This window comes from Artibeus jamaicensis, unplaced genomic scaffold (genome assembly GCF_021234435.1).
Source record: "Artibeus jamaicensis isolate MK-2021 breed Jamaican fruit bat unplaced genomic scaffold, CSHL_Jam_final contig_391, whole genome shotgun sequence".
Lineage (NCBI taxonomy): Eukaryota > Metazoa > Chordata > Mammalia > Chiroptera > Phyllostomidae > Artibeus > Artibeus jamaicensis.
The window spans coordinates 4038009-4051479 of record NW_026521814.1 but is presented as its reverse complement, the minus strand read 5'-3'; the positions used below and the strand labels follow the sequence as shown (position 1 = coordinate 4051479).

Sequence of the window (13471 nt, the reverse complement as noted above, 5' to 3'; positions counted from 1 at the left end):
TTATCTACATTCTAGGTACAATCAAGAAAATGAAAATAACATGCAGAAGGGAATTGTGGGGAGCCGATTAGCTCTGTCCTTGGGAAAATTCACACAGGCCTTGGAAGTTACCTTGAAGATAGACAATACACATGTGTTGTTTTAGACCAGGGTGATGGAGTTTTAGCAACAGCAAGCCATACGATCTTCATGCATTTTAGGCCTGATTGTTACAGGAAAACTCAGTTTGAAGGTCTGGCTCCTGCCTACCACTTCTCTTCTGTAGGTTTTCCATACAGAGTCACATGTGCCGGGCCAAGACAAACCGGTCCATGAGTCACATTTGCCAGACTTAAACAAACCAGTCCCCTACAGGTCAGAATGCCCTCTCTTTTTTAGAAGAGCCACTGGTCTCATTGTCAGAAACTCAGCTAGAGGAAGGAATGCCTTCTGTCATCTGCCCCAAAAGATGAAGAGCACTAGGCCACTGATCCAATCCTAGGAATCAGACTGTGGTTAATTGATGACACCTGTCTTCACACCGAGGGCAGAAGCAGTGCATGAAATGTCTGAGTACGATGTGACATTCTCTTTTGTAGGAGATAAGAAGAAGCTGAAACCCTTTGTAAAGTCTCTGTCTCTTAGTGTATTGTTAATGTAGGTGAAACCCACAACTCCCCACAGAGACACAGGATTGCTAAAGAAACTCGACCTACAGAGTTCCCTAAGATCTAAGGGATGTTTAATAACAAGTACCAATGCATCTCTGCTCCTTTGGTATATCAACAGCAACTTCTTTTTTTCACTCAGACCCAAAGTCTCAACACTCATTAGGTGAACTGCTGATGGGACAGCAACTTTTATTTGAGATCAGAGTAAATGCCTAAAACATCATAGCAGCCCTGACTGGTGTAGCTTAGTGGGATGGACATTGTCCCATGAATCAAAGGCCACTGGTTTGATGCTTGGGCTGCCAGCTGGTCCCTGGTTGGGGGTGTGCAAGAGGCAACCAATCAATGTTTCTCTCACACATGGATGTTTCTTTCCCTCTCTTTCTCCCTCCTTTCCCTTCTCTCTAAGAATAAATAAATAAAATCTTTAAAATTTTTTAAGGTTATCCTTTTTTGTCTAGAATAGATGTAGACTCTGCTCACTTCTTCGTCACATTCATTCATATAATACTGAGCTAATGCTATGTTGAAGCAGAAATACACAAGAATGTACACCTAGTAACTAAGGCCCCTGTTTAATCTCAGTGGTGTGACTTGGAGCAGAACCCATTTATCAAACATCACTAAAGGGAGGCAAAAACCAAACCTTATAAAGTCACCCATGAATCTATTCTGATTTCAGTTCTGCATCACCAAAACCCCAAAGCTCCAAACCCCCAAAGCCAAGGTTACATGGCTGGCCCTACCTGCTTCGGTGTAGCCCAGTCTTGCCATGACCTCAAACACATCTGAGACTGGCAGCAACCGTCCCCCCACATACAACCTATGTGCCCTTGTCACTTCCCCTTTAAGTCACTGCATTCTCCCTGGAGGTGTTCCATTTAGGAAGTTCCTGCTTAATCCCTGTATCTCTTTCCTCATCCCCAGCAGTTTTTTCCAGACCTACAACTGCTTTCTGAGACTTGAGTACCTTCATGTTCAGGATATGTACAGTTAAAGGTAACTCTGGACAAAACAGTGGTTTCAGGAATCCTGAAAATATTTAGAAGATCTTACCAAAGTCGTAATCTTGTAGGCAGGACGACCGTATATTTTATAGCTAAAGAGTTGGTGTTCCTGCACCATAAGGTCATCTTTTTAGTAGGTGACACTCCAACCAATAGGAGCTTTTATTTAATTCCACCTACAGCTCATGATTTCAGACCACACTTTGAGGTCTGGCTCACTCGTAAACAATCACAGTCTATATGCGCTCTTGTGATGATGGATTTACCTTTAGCATATCTCAGTCAGAAAAAATGCTCTAAACCCACATTTTAAAATGACTCTTCACAGTAGCATTATTTGCAGTACCTAAAAGGTGGAAGCAACCCAAATATCCAGCAATGAATGAATGGATAAACAGAATGTGATACGTACATACAATAGAATATTATTCAGCCTTAAGGCAATTAAGGAAATTATGACACATAACATAATGAACCTTGAGAACGCTATGATATGCTAAGTGAAATACACCAGTCATGAAAAGACAAATGCTTTATGATTATATTTATATGAAACGCTTGGGGTACTTTTTATAAGGGCAGGATGTAGAGGTGTTGCTAGGGGTGGGAGGGTGGGATGACTGGGAGTTAATTTTTAAAGGGTGTAGAGTTTCCATTTTGCAAAAAGAAAAGAGCTCTGGAGATAGACGAATAATGGTAATGTTTTCAGACAGTGTAAATGTGCCTAATATCATTTAAGTGTACACTTAAAAATCATTAAGATGGCAAAGTGTATGTTCTGTTTATTTTACCACAACAAACACAAGGTAAAAAATTACTCTGGCACCATAACACTCATCCTAAGACAAGTGCATCCTTCCTTCCCAGTGTAATGTATTCTCATGATAATAAAAAAATAATGATCCTCTCAAAGACTGCTAGCTACACTGCATACATCATGGTTCTTATTTTAAACACAGTCATATCAGTGGTAGGTGATGGTTAAATTAATTCCAAGTGGCACAGATTGAGCTCTGGTTTACTAAACCTTCAGATAACAAAAAGCAAGCAACCGAATCCTAAACAGAATAGCTGGTGATCACTTGCCCACCTGGTGTTTATATTTACTCACCTCATTGACTAGCCATCTGTCTTTTGTCTAGTGAATCTCAGTTTCATTAAGCCACCTAGCAGCAAATCTGACCACAGCCAACTCTGATCAAAGGTGCTTCAGTTTCAACAAGGCAGTTCAAAATTGTGTGGGGCAGTCTGAGTCCAGACCTGCGATTTTTTATGCCACTACACTTTATTGATTTGATGACACATAAAAACACTTTTTAAGATATAATTTATATTATCAGCAATATATTAATATAATTTAGTTATTCTTTTACAGAGATTTGAGAGCCACTAAATTTATGTGAGGAGAAAAGTCTGAGATCATTAAGATTAGCTTCATAAGGGCAAAAATGTGTGTACCAAATTTAGAAAGTCAGTGGAAACAATGAACACTAAAATGAATCCTGTAAAAGGTGGGGGAGGTGGAGTAACTTACAAAGTAAACTTGAGAGATTCGTACAGAATTAAAAGGACAAGAAACTTTAGCTGAAGATAATAAGGCAGTTAAGACACTTGCTAATAAACAAACTGGCACAGCCAAACTATGGAACACTCCCTCGCAATAAAAAAGAATGACTATTGATACCTGCAACAACTTACATGGATCTCAAGGGCATTATGATAAGTAAAACAAGCCAACCTCAAATAACAAAATTATATCAGTTGAAATCTTATTAGTAGCTGCCAGGGCCTAGGGGTGCTGAGGGATAAGAGGTATGACAGTAATGGAGGCAGATCTTTGTGAAGATGGAATAGTTTTAGATCCTGATGGTGGCGGTGATCACACAAATCTATGTGATAAAATGGCATAGAACCACGCACACACAGTCAAATTCCTGGTTTAATATTGTAATGCAGTTATGTGAGGTATAACCACTGGGAGAATGTGGATGAAGCACAGAAAAGATTTTTTCCTGTGCTATTTTAGCAGTACACTGTGAATCTATAGTACTTTAAAGTAAAAGTTTTGTTTCAAAAAATATATGCTTATTAAATTGAAGAAACCCAATACACATGCAGAGAAGGAAGAAATTTAAGAAAGTAATAATCAAGAGGAATAGAAATCAATGAAACACTAGAGTTTCTATTCTAGAAGAGCCAGTCAGACAAAATCAATGTAATGTAATCTACATCTACAAATATTTTTGAAATTTGTGGTTTTCAAGGATACAAAAATGTTTTACAGGCAGAAACTACATTCAATATACAAAGAAAAATTCAAGTTAATATTAATGTTCTTTTTATAATACTAAGTTTTAGTAGCAACTAGAGCAGTTTCTATGCAAATAGCTTTTAAAATTTGAAATTACTTCATAACCTTATTTAGAATTCACATTCCTAGACATTATCTCCAAGGATTCTCAGGCAGGTGCCCCAAGAGTCATTATTTGAGTAAGACAGTTCTACTGGATTGTGAGAAAAAATGACTTACAATTTTAAAAAATCTGAATCTAGTAAAAATTTAAGTGAGAAGAAATTAAGAAATTCCAGAACCCATTAACTCTTCTTGGGAAAAATTGTACTTGATACTTGAAAAGTACTACAACTGACTAAAAGAATAAATATAAATTATAAAATCTCAGGCATGTTAAGGCATTTAAAAATGGTAATTTGTAATATCCTCATTAAAATTAGCATTAATATCTAATCAGTTTTTAACATTTGTTACACAATTAACCTATCAAAAATATTTATTGGAAAAGAAAATGCAAAGTATAGTAATTATTACTGTCAAATAATTTGATTCAAATAAATTAATTAATGCATGTTGGGAAGGAGGAGGAAGAGAGAGTAGAAGCATTATGAGTCTCACATAATACTTATAATGCATAAATGGTGGTAATATATTCTTATCATTGGTTTTAAAATTAAATATATGTATATTAATCTGTGTATATAAATGTAAGATCATACATGTATTAATATATATAATAAATGTGTATAACATATGCATATATAACTATATATATTAAACATGATGGAACAAAAAGATGGGACAAATGTACATTGTACAAATACTTGTATTTAAAAAACTAATAAAAAGATCGTCTTCAATTACTTATAAAGTATAAGGGAGAAGGAAACAATAAATATAAAACATAAATTATAAAATAAAATGTGGTAAAATAAGACCATATATTACTTGCTATAGTAAATATAAATGTACCATCAGATCGGATCAAAAGATATGATTGTAAGAAGCATATCTATAAATGAATTGACAAATAAATGTTGAAAATAAAGGGGTTCAGAAAATTTCTCTGACAAAAGTCATTTTAGGAAGAAACGCAGAGAAGTATTAGAATCAAAGTATCATGTTTTGTGGCAAAAAGTGAAATGATATAAAATGGTTATTATGTATCTACAATAATAACTTTACAAAGTTACAAAGTTTATGTAACTTTATAATGCACAGTGAAAATATAACAATTGTAAACAACTCATATAACATAGAAGTACATAAAATATAAACTATTTGGAAAGAAAAAAATTACCTAAAATTTTAACATAGTTCTTTAACAGATAGATTGAAGAGATAAAACAAAATTTCAGAAAGAATTATAAGAATTATCAGGTATTCATAAACATGATTAAACTTTATATTGTACAGAAAAAAATATATACTTTTCTTCAATATTCACAGAACAAATATTAACCTTGACTCTAGCAGTTTTAATAAAGTACCATTTCTATTCATCTACCTCATGGGTATATTGTTCAACACCCCGTGTGTGGCCCCCTTTATAATAGCCCTGATCTATCACTGTCTAATAAGACTGAGACCAGGTGCAAATAAATCCCACACCAGCCTCACTACACACTTTGCCTGACTGTCCCAGGCTAACAAGTGTCTCCAAATATGTCTCCCTCCTAATTCCTCAGACCTGCTCATGTTACCTTATGGCAGCAGGGACTCTGCAGACATGATAAGGTATTTGGAGATGAGGAGATTGTCCTGGATTACCCAGGTGGGCCCTACATGCATCACGAGTGTTCTTGTAAGGGAGGCAGAAAAAAATTTCCCTGCAGAAGCCACAGTGATGACGGAGGCAGAGATTGAAGTGGTGTGGCCACAGCGAAAAGGAAACAGCCACCAGAAGCTGCTAGAACAAGGAACAGGGTCTCCCCTGGGGGATCTGGGGGGCATATGACACTGCTGGTGTCATGACTAGGCCCAGTGCTCACTGATTTCAGGCCTCTGGCCTCCAGAATTGAGAGGGAATAAGCTCATGTTGTTTTGGGCCACTAAGTGTGTGTTGTAAGCCACTAACCCACCTTCTTTCTTTCTTTTTTTTTTTTTAAAGAATTTATTTATTTATTTTTAGAGAGAGCAAAGCAGGGAGAAAGAGAGGTTGAAAAACATCAATGTGTGGTTGCCTTTTGGAGACCCCCTATTGGAGACCTGGCCTGCAACGCAGGCATGTGCCCCGACTGGGAATCTGACCGGCGACCCTTTGGTTCACAGGCCCGAACTCAATCCACTGAGTCACACCAGCCAAGGACCCACCTCCTTTCTTAGTGAACAAATTTAATAAAAGAATATATTCAGAAGAGAAGTATACTACATACCATTTTAAAATAAAATCACCTGAGTTTGTATTTTTGTCCTCTCCTGCCAGCAATGAATTAAGTATACTAGCAACCTAAGGGCAATGGAGATAAAAGAAATGTGAGAAAAGCACACTGCTAAACCAAGTCTTTATAAAAAAAAGTTTCCTACATCTCTTTCTTTTGCCAAAACTTCAGGTTTCGAATTCATTCATCACTACACTTTTATTTTTACTGAGTACTGCTGGTGGAAGAGAGACAGATCCCGCAGGGTAGAGGCTGTCGGAAAGCCACTGGTTCTGAGAATGAAGAACTGCATAGATTAGTGCAATTCTTCACTGATTTCTCCCTACTTGATTTACATGAGCCCTAACTTTCAAAAAATTCAATGTGGCACCTTCAATAAAAAAGCGGATCCTGTATTTCTTTCAATATTTGAAAAGAACATAAAACAAACATTTCTTTTGATGTCAATACCCATTGGAAGAATTAGTTTGGATCAGCCCAGTGAATGCATCCAGGTTTGTGTTTCTCTTCCTCAACTGCTCCAAGCACTTTTACTGGCTCCAGAGGAAAGAGGAGGTAAACACTGTGGATTAGTCACTCCCAACCAGGCAGAAAGAGACCGTCTGGTGTTCACCAGGGAAGGAATGAAAAGCACGGGTGGGTCTGCAGAGAATTTAAAACTGCGAGTTAAACTGAGGGCTGTACAATAACCCTGAACACTGGCAATAGCAGGGAATCTTATTATCCTTAACCTGGAGGGTCAATGGCAAACGTGCAATGGCTGGAACCCAGAGGCCAGGATGACCCCATGGAAACTGGAAACCGTGTGGGGGTCTGGATGCATTGGAGGCCAGAGGCACGAAGGAGATTAAACTCCTAAAGAAGCCAACCTAAGCTGAAAGGGAAGGGGGTTGTCATGATTTGACCGTCCTGCAAACCCACTCCTCACCCTGCCCTTCAAAGTCCCACCGTTGATTTGACCCTGCCCGCCCTTGACTGAATCCTTCCAGAAGTCAACTAACACAGGAGCCCAGACAAGTCAGCCTGTAGGGGACCATCCGCGCCTTTGCAGCGCAGAGCGGAGCAAGACAGCAGGGGAGACCCGACCTGAGGGCGGTTGGGCCCAGGACTAGCACAGCCTCTAAATATGATTTTATAATGTTAGATCATGAAAAACATCATTTAATGCAACCCTTCTCCTTTACAGAGAAGAACTGATGTCCAGAGAGATTAAAACCATTTACCTAAATTCACATACCCAGCAAGCTATAGGCTCCAGCACATGGTGTGCTTTTATTAAGATTTACTATTTATTGTTAAACTGTTTCTGTTTAATTTAAAGCCATGTTATGAAGTACTATGGCCCACCTCATATTCATCCCCAGTATCTGATTCAGCACCTGGTGCCTAGAAAACCTTCAAGAAAATATTTATTGAACTAATTGAAAGAGAAAATAGAGCCCATCAACTGATTTAAGGTAGCTTTAAATAATTTCCAATGAAATACGAATTACTGAGCAAGTTAAATAAAGAAGACTGCCAAAACTAAGTCTCTCCAATGCTTTAAGGGGGAGCACACATTTTCACTGGCCTGTGGTTTAAGTTCACTACCATTCAGTACCTGGCAAAGATGTAGTCCTCCTTCAACTATCATACTGACCCTTCAGTTGAAATAATAAACAAGGATGTTAGCAAGAAAAAACTGCATAGGTTGTATAGAACAGAGATATTCAAATGAAAAACTCATAAATATTTATGTTACCGTGTGTGGGAGGCATTGCCTAGAGTGTTCCCCCCACGTTCATGACTGCGGAGTGGAAAAGGAAACTTGGGGAAAAAAATAGCCCCCAAAGAGGGCTATTTAAATAGCATGGGGGCAGGTGGGGGAGTGATGACTAATGCTGCTGCTGGTAGTGGTTGAGAAACAACAGAGATCTGCTAGAGATCTGCTCCCAGTCCTCTTTAAAGCAAATGCCGGAGCCCTGACCAGAGTGGCTCCGTTGGTTGGGCATCATTCAGAGAAACAAGAGGTCACTGGTTCAGTTCCTGGTCAGGGTACACACCTGGGTTGCCAGGTCAGTGCCAGAGAAAATTGATCGATGTTTCTCTCTCTCACTTATACCTCCTATTTCTCTAAAGAGGGAGGAAGGGAGTGATGGAGGGAGGGGGGAGAAACCAAAGAGGGATAAACATTAGAGAAAATGCAAACCGAAAACTCATTTCCGGACTTTAACCCAACAGTAACATGCGTGTTTAAAAATTCCTTTCTTGACAACCCAACTTAAGTGGAATTGATGAAACTCCTATGTCACTTAACATTTGAACATTAGTTTACTCTCTTTACCCATATTGATGAAGAAAGTGAACTAATTCAATATGCATTGAATTAATGGAACAACACTTGATAAAACTCAAAAAAACTTAGTTCAAAATTAAGTATCATGTAAGTTAAAGTGAAGAGAATGTGAAAGATAAACAGAAAATGGCTAAACAAATAGAAAGGGTTTCCTTTGATATTGCAGTCATTGAAGGACTTTTTTTCAGGAGGCTTCCGAGGGATCGGGAGGGAAGCTCTGACCCTCCCATCAGTCATCAATGACCCAGCCATTGGCTGCTACTACTCATTTGGGGGTGAGTGGGAAAAGTACCAAATGGAAAAGAAACAGGAAGGAAAAAGAGAGGGAGGGGTGGTGAGGAGAAGGAATGGAGGCACAGGAACTATTCTGTTTTAACAAAACCATGCAGAGTAGAATTCCATTAGAACTTTCCGAGAGAAGCTGCACTGAGGACAGATGTGAGATATAATGGTAGGTTTGAACCTTCTATGAAGAATCTAAGAAAAACAATGCATTCTTTCAAAACCTAGAGTTACTTTTCTAGGTGGCTAAAATAAAATTTTAAGCAGTTTATATGTTAAATAAGTTAGTTTTTAATAATTTATGTTAGTGGCTGTATGTCAAGAGAATATATATAACCCATTATATATTAGATTAATATTAGACCTCAAAGTAAGTGTAGTATAGGAGACGATTAAACAAGCAATTTCAGATACATCAGAGTTTTCCCTTCTCTCATGAAGAATACAGCTTTATTACTCTGTATACAGATAAATAAAAAAGGGGGAAAATTAGGAGAGGAAATTCAAGACTTGAATTAAGTAGGATAAATTCAATTGAAAAAGGCATTTCATATTTCATTTGAGTACTGGCTAAAAGATAATTCCATTTCTTAGAAGAAAGGTAATATCAAAATTTTAAAAAGTTAAAATCTGCATTAGAAAGACACATCACCTATGTAGTATTCTTGCCAAAAATATTTTGTCTAAATATAACAAGAAGAAATTATCAGAAAAAGCCAGATTAAGACAATCTGCAAAAGGAATAACCTAGGCTCTTCTTATTAATGTAAAATACATCAAATTAAAAACTGTCTATTCAAATGGTAGAACTGCACTTCCCAGCCGTCATGACAGGGTGAGGTGACAAGCCCTAATAAGTAACAATAGAAATGACAAGACCTTCTGCACCAGAATATTTCATTGAAAAACCCACCAGAGTTCTCCCCTGTGTCTCCAGCACAAGAGGACAGCAGTTTTGTAGGGTGGCTGCCCTATCAGATAAGTTCCTGATGCCAACCACAGGAGCAGAAGTCCCCTTACCTACTACTCATGAGGGGTGGTGTGAGCAGAGGTGAACCATTTAATATGAGAAAGAAAAGGACATTTGTTGTTTAAGCACTGAGACATAGGAATAGTTTGCTACCAGAGAATAACCTAGCCCACCTCGACTGATGAACTAATCAAATTTAGGCGTATACTTGTGAAAGGTACGTGGTTCCATAGTTTGGCTCTTCATACAGGGCAGGAAGGGCTGCAGTAGAGTAGAACTTCCATTACTTAAAGATTAAACGTGAAATTCCTAGTTTAGATCAACTCCTGAGTTCATTGTTTACTAAAGACATTTTCAGATGCCTAATATTTGTATATTTGGCTTCCTGTAAACAAAACATTCCCATTGTTCATTGTAGAGTTATGCTAACATTGGATAGAGCATCCTTCACTTATCCTCATGGGCTCTGAACAACTGGAAGGAGATTTAGGAAGAACATGTGAATAAAGTATCCTGAAGGAAAAAGAAAAAGTTCTATTTAAAGGCATTAGTCCATTTGTCAATCAAATGGGATTAACTGTTCATTAGAACTTAATCTCAGGGAGTCCAAGAACTAGAAGCTAATGGACAACATGTGACTAAAGAATTAATTAGTTTAGCTTTATTTCAACTGTTGCCACCATGAACTGGGTGATTTTAACCAGGTCATGCAAATACTTTGAATTTTTTTCATGTGCGGATAAGGTTACTTCAGGCTAACCAGGCCTAAAATACAGATCAAACCCTTATCGATTCTTTAGCTTAAAGTGCAGAATATCATGTTACTTGGATTGTTTATACCTTCACCTGTTTCTACCTGGATTCAAAGTAGATTCCATGTTATTATTTGATTAACACATTAAAAATCCTCTAGTAAGCCCATTAGGATTATAGAGTTTTCCCCTTTCATATGTGTCAGAGTATTTTAAGCCTATTGTAGGATTTATTTACCTGTGAATTTTGTACAAACTGAAGTGAAAATCTCTTCCCTAGAACCTCATAATGCTTAGCATAGAAATAAAGAGGAAGATTGAATTTAAAGTGCCCTGATGCCCTGCTCCAGATACTGAAATTATTACATTTATTCAAATCTGAAATACTAAAAGAAGTCTGAGAAAACTGCAGAAGTTGGCAGGTTACTCAGACCTCTCCTATCCCCCCGTCCTTCTTCCCATAAAAATTCCATGTGAGCCCTGGCCGACATGGCTCAGTGGATTGAGTGCTGGCCTGTGAAGCAAAGGATCACTGGTTCAATTCCCAGTCCAGGTCACATGCCTGGGTTGCAGGCCAGGTCCCCAGTTAGGGGTGTGCAAGAAGCAACCACACACTGATGTTTCTCTCTTTCTCTTTCTCCCTCCCTTCCCCTTTTTCTAAAAATAAATAAATAAAATCTTTTTTAAAAAGGTTAACAAACCTTTAAAAAAAAAACCTCTCATGTGAAAAGTAACCTACCTGTACCTAGCAGAAGGAAGACATCCTTATCACCAGAGATGGGTAACTCAGGGCAGAAACATCTGTTTGAACAAACATTGCTACATTAACCCTTATCTTCCTAGCTGCTTCTTCACCATTTACTACCCTTAACTCAAGCCCCTGTGTTTGTCAATTCTTCACAAATGTATTGTTTCTGAATAAACTCTTCCTGCTGTGGTCACTTCTTCAAGTCTTCATTCTCCTTTGAAGGCTCCCATGTACATGCAAAAATTCAATGGAATTTGTATGTGTTTCTCCTGTTAGTCTGTCTTTGACAATTTTATTTTCAGAACCATCCAGAAACCCTAAGATCGTGGAGAAAAACTCTTTCCTCTCCTACACCACCTTAAACAAGCACATGTTGTATAATCTTGGATAGTTTATCTTAAACTGAAGAGGTCCATCATCAACCTTTCCAAGTTGGGGTCATTAGTAACTACCTTTTAGAAATATTGTGAACCATAATGAGACTATTCAACCTCTTTCAATAACTCAACAACCCACATTCTAAAAACTATCCATAATAAAATAGTAAAGTTATATAAGTAAAGTACCTGCCAAAAATCAGTATCTGTCAATTATCTATACTTCCCCTTTTTCTCAACCCAAATTTGTAATAAATGTAAGGAGAAAGAGGAATATTTCAAGATATTTTTAACTAATATAAAATGGGTTAGTTGAGGACTTACCAATTCATTTTAGTCTACACTTTGTATCACAACTATTTTTGTGACTAAGGATACCAAAATTAGACATTATTTTTATCTCTAAATTTCAAGTCAGTTGTTAAGAGCTATGATTAAACTACCAAAGAATCTTGGATGAATAATGAACATTGACTACAAATGAAGCTGATTACCGTATGTTCTATCTGTCGTTTTGAGAGGCCATGTCTCATTGTACACTATAATTCAATGAAAAATAGCACACACAAAACAAATACTTAAGAATAAGCAAAATTTGGACTTTAAAAAGCTATCAATGTAATGTGCCATGGTAGAGATGAAGAGTAATTAAGATGTGTCTCCAGGGCTAAATAAGGCTTTTTGCCCCTCCTTCTTTTCTGTTAAAGAATACTACAAAGGAAATGGGGTTTTTTTGGTAAACAATTCCACTAAAATGGCCAAATCAATGATGCTTACAAAAGTTTTCCTGTTCTTGATATATGTACCTTATTATAATGTTCTATTTCCTGTATTTCTTTGCCTAAATAGAATCTTGCTTCAGGCAACTTTTTATCTGAATTTCTGTTGTAGAAACCAGGGATTATTATTGAATTGTTCTCATTGGCAACTCGATCTTAATAAAGCATTGAAATAGTCCCGATGCCTGGGCTGTGCAATGGAGGGGCCCAGCCTCTCAGTTAATGGCACACAGGACACATGCAGCTCATCTGAGTCAGAGTACTTCTTTTCTCAGTTGACTCACCTCTGAGTTATTTATAAAATAGCTGCTTAAAAATAATAACTTAGAAAAATAAGTTAAAAAGATAATAACTAATAAGCAAGTCTCCCAAAATAAACACTGGTTTAAGGGTTCATTTTTAAGTAAGGTATCTGAAATTTGGAACACATTTTCATGACGAGAAATACATTCTAAGTGATGGTTAGGGTTTTGTCATAGCTAAAATGTGCATTGATGAACAGGAAGAAATAACTAAAAAATCATTGAATAAAAACATAAATTCAATACAATGGTATAAAAATCAGTATTTTAAAGTTGCCTGATTTAAAAATAAAGACAATTAAATTAAGAATAAAAAATGTGGTTACTCAAACGAACAGGCAAAATGAACAGACTCAGATACAGAGAACAAACTGATGATTGCTGTAGGGAAGGGAGGTTGGACACTGGGTGAAAAGGGTGAAGGGATTAAGTAAAAATTGGCAGCTAAAAAATTGGCTATGGGGATGTAAAGTACAGCATAGGGAATATAGTCAATAACAGTGTCACAGCTGTGTATGGTGACAGGTGGAAGGTGGAAATATCAGGGGGATCACTTTGAAAAGTATATGATTGTCTAACCACTATGCTGCACACC

General features: G+C 37.3%; 1 non-coding gene across 1 annotated transcript; it reads right to left on the bottom strand.

Moving 5' to 3' along the window:
- Window positions 1-781: 781 nt before the first annotated feature.
- LOC119047654 (small nucleolar RNA SNORD56) lies at window positions 782-858 on the bottom strand. Its single transcript, XR_008391617.1, has one exon. It is a non-coding gene; the product is annotated as a small nucleolar RNA SNORD56 (small nucleolar RNA).
- Window positions 859-13471: the final 12613 nt, after the last annotated feature.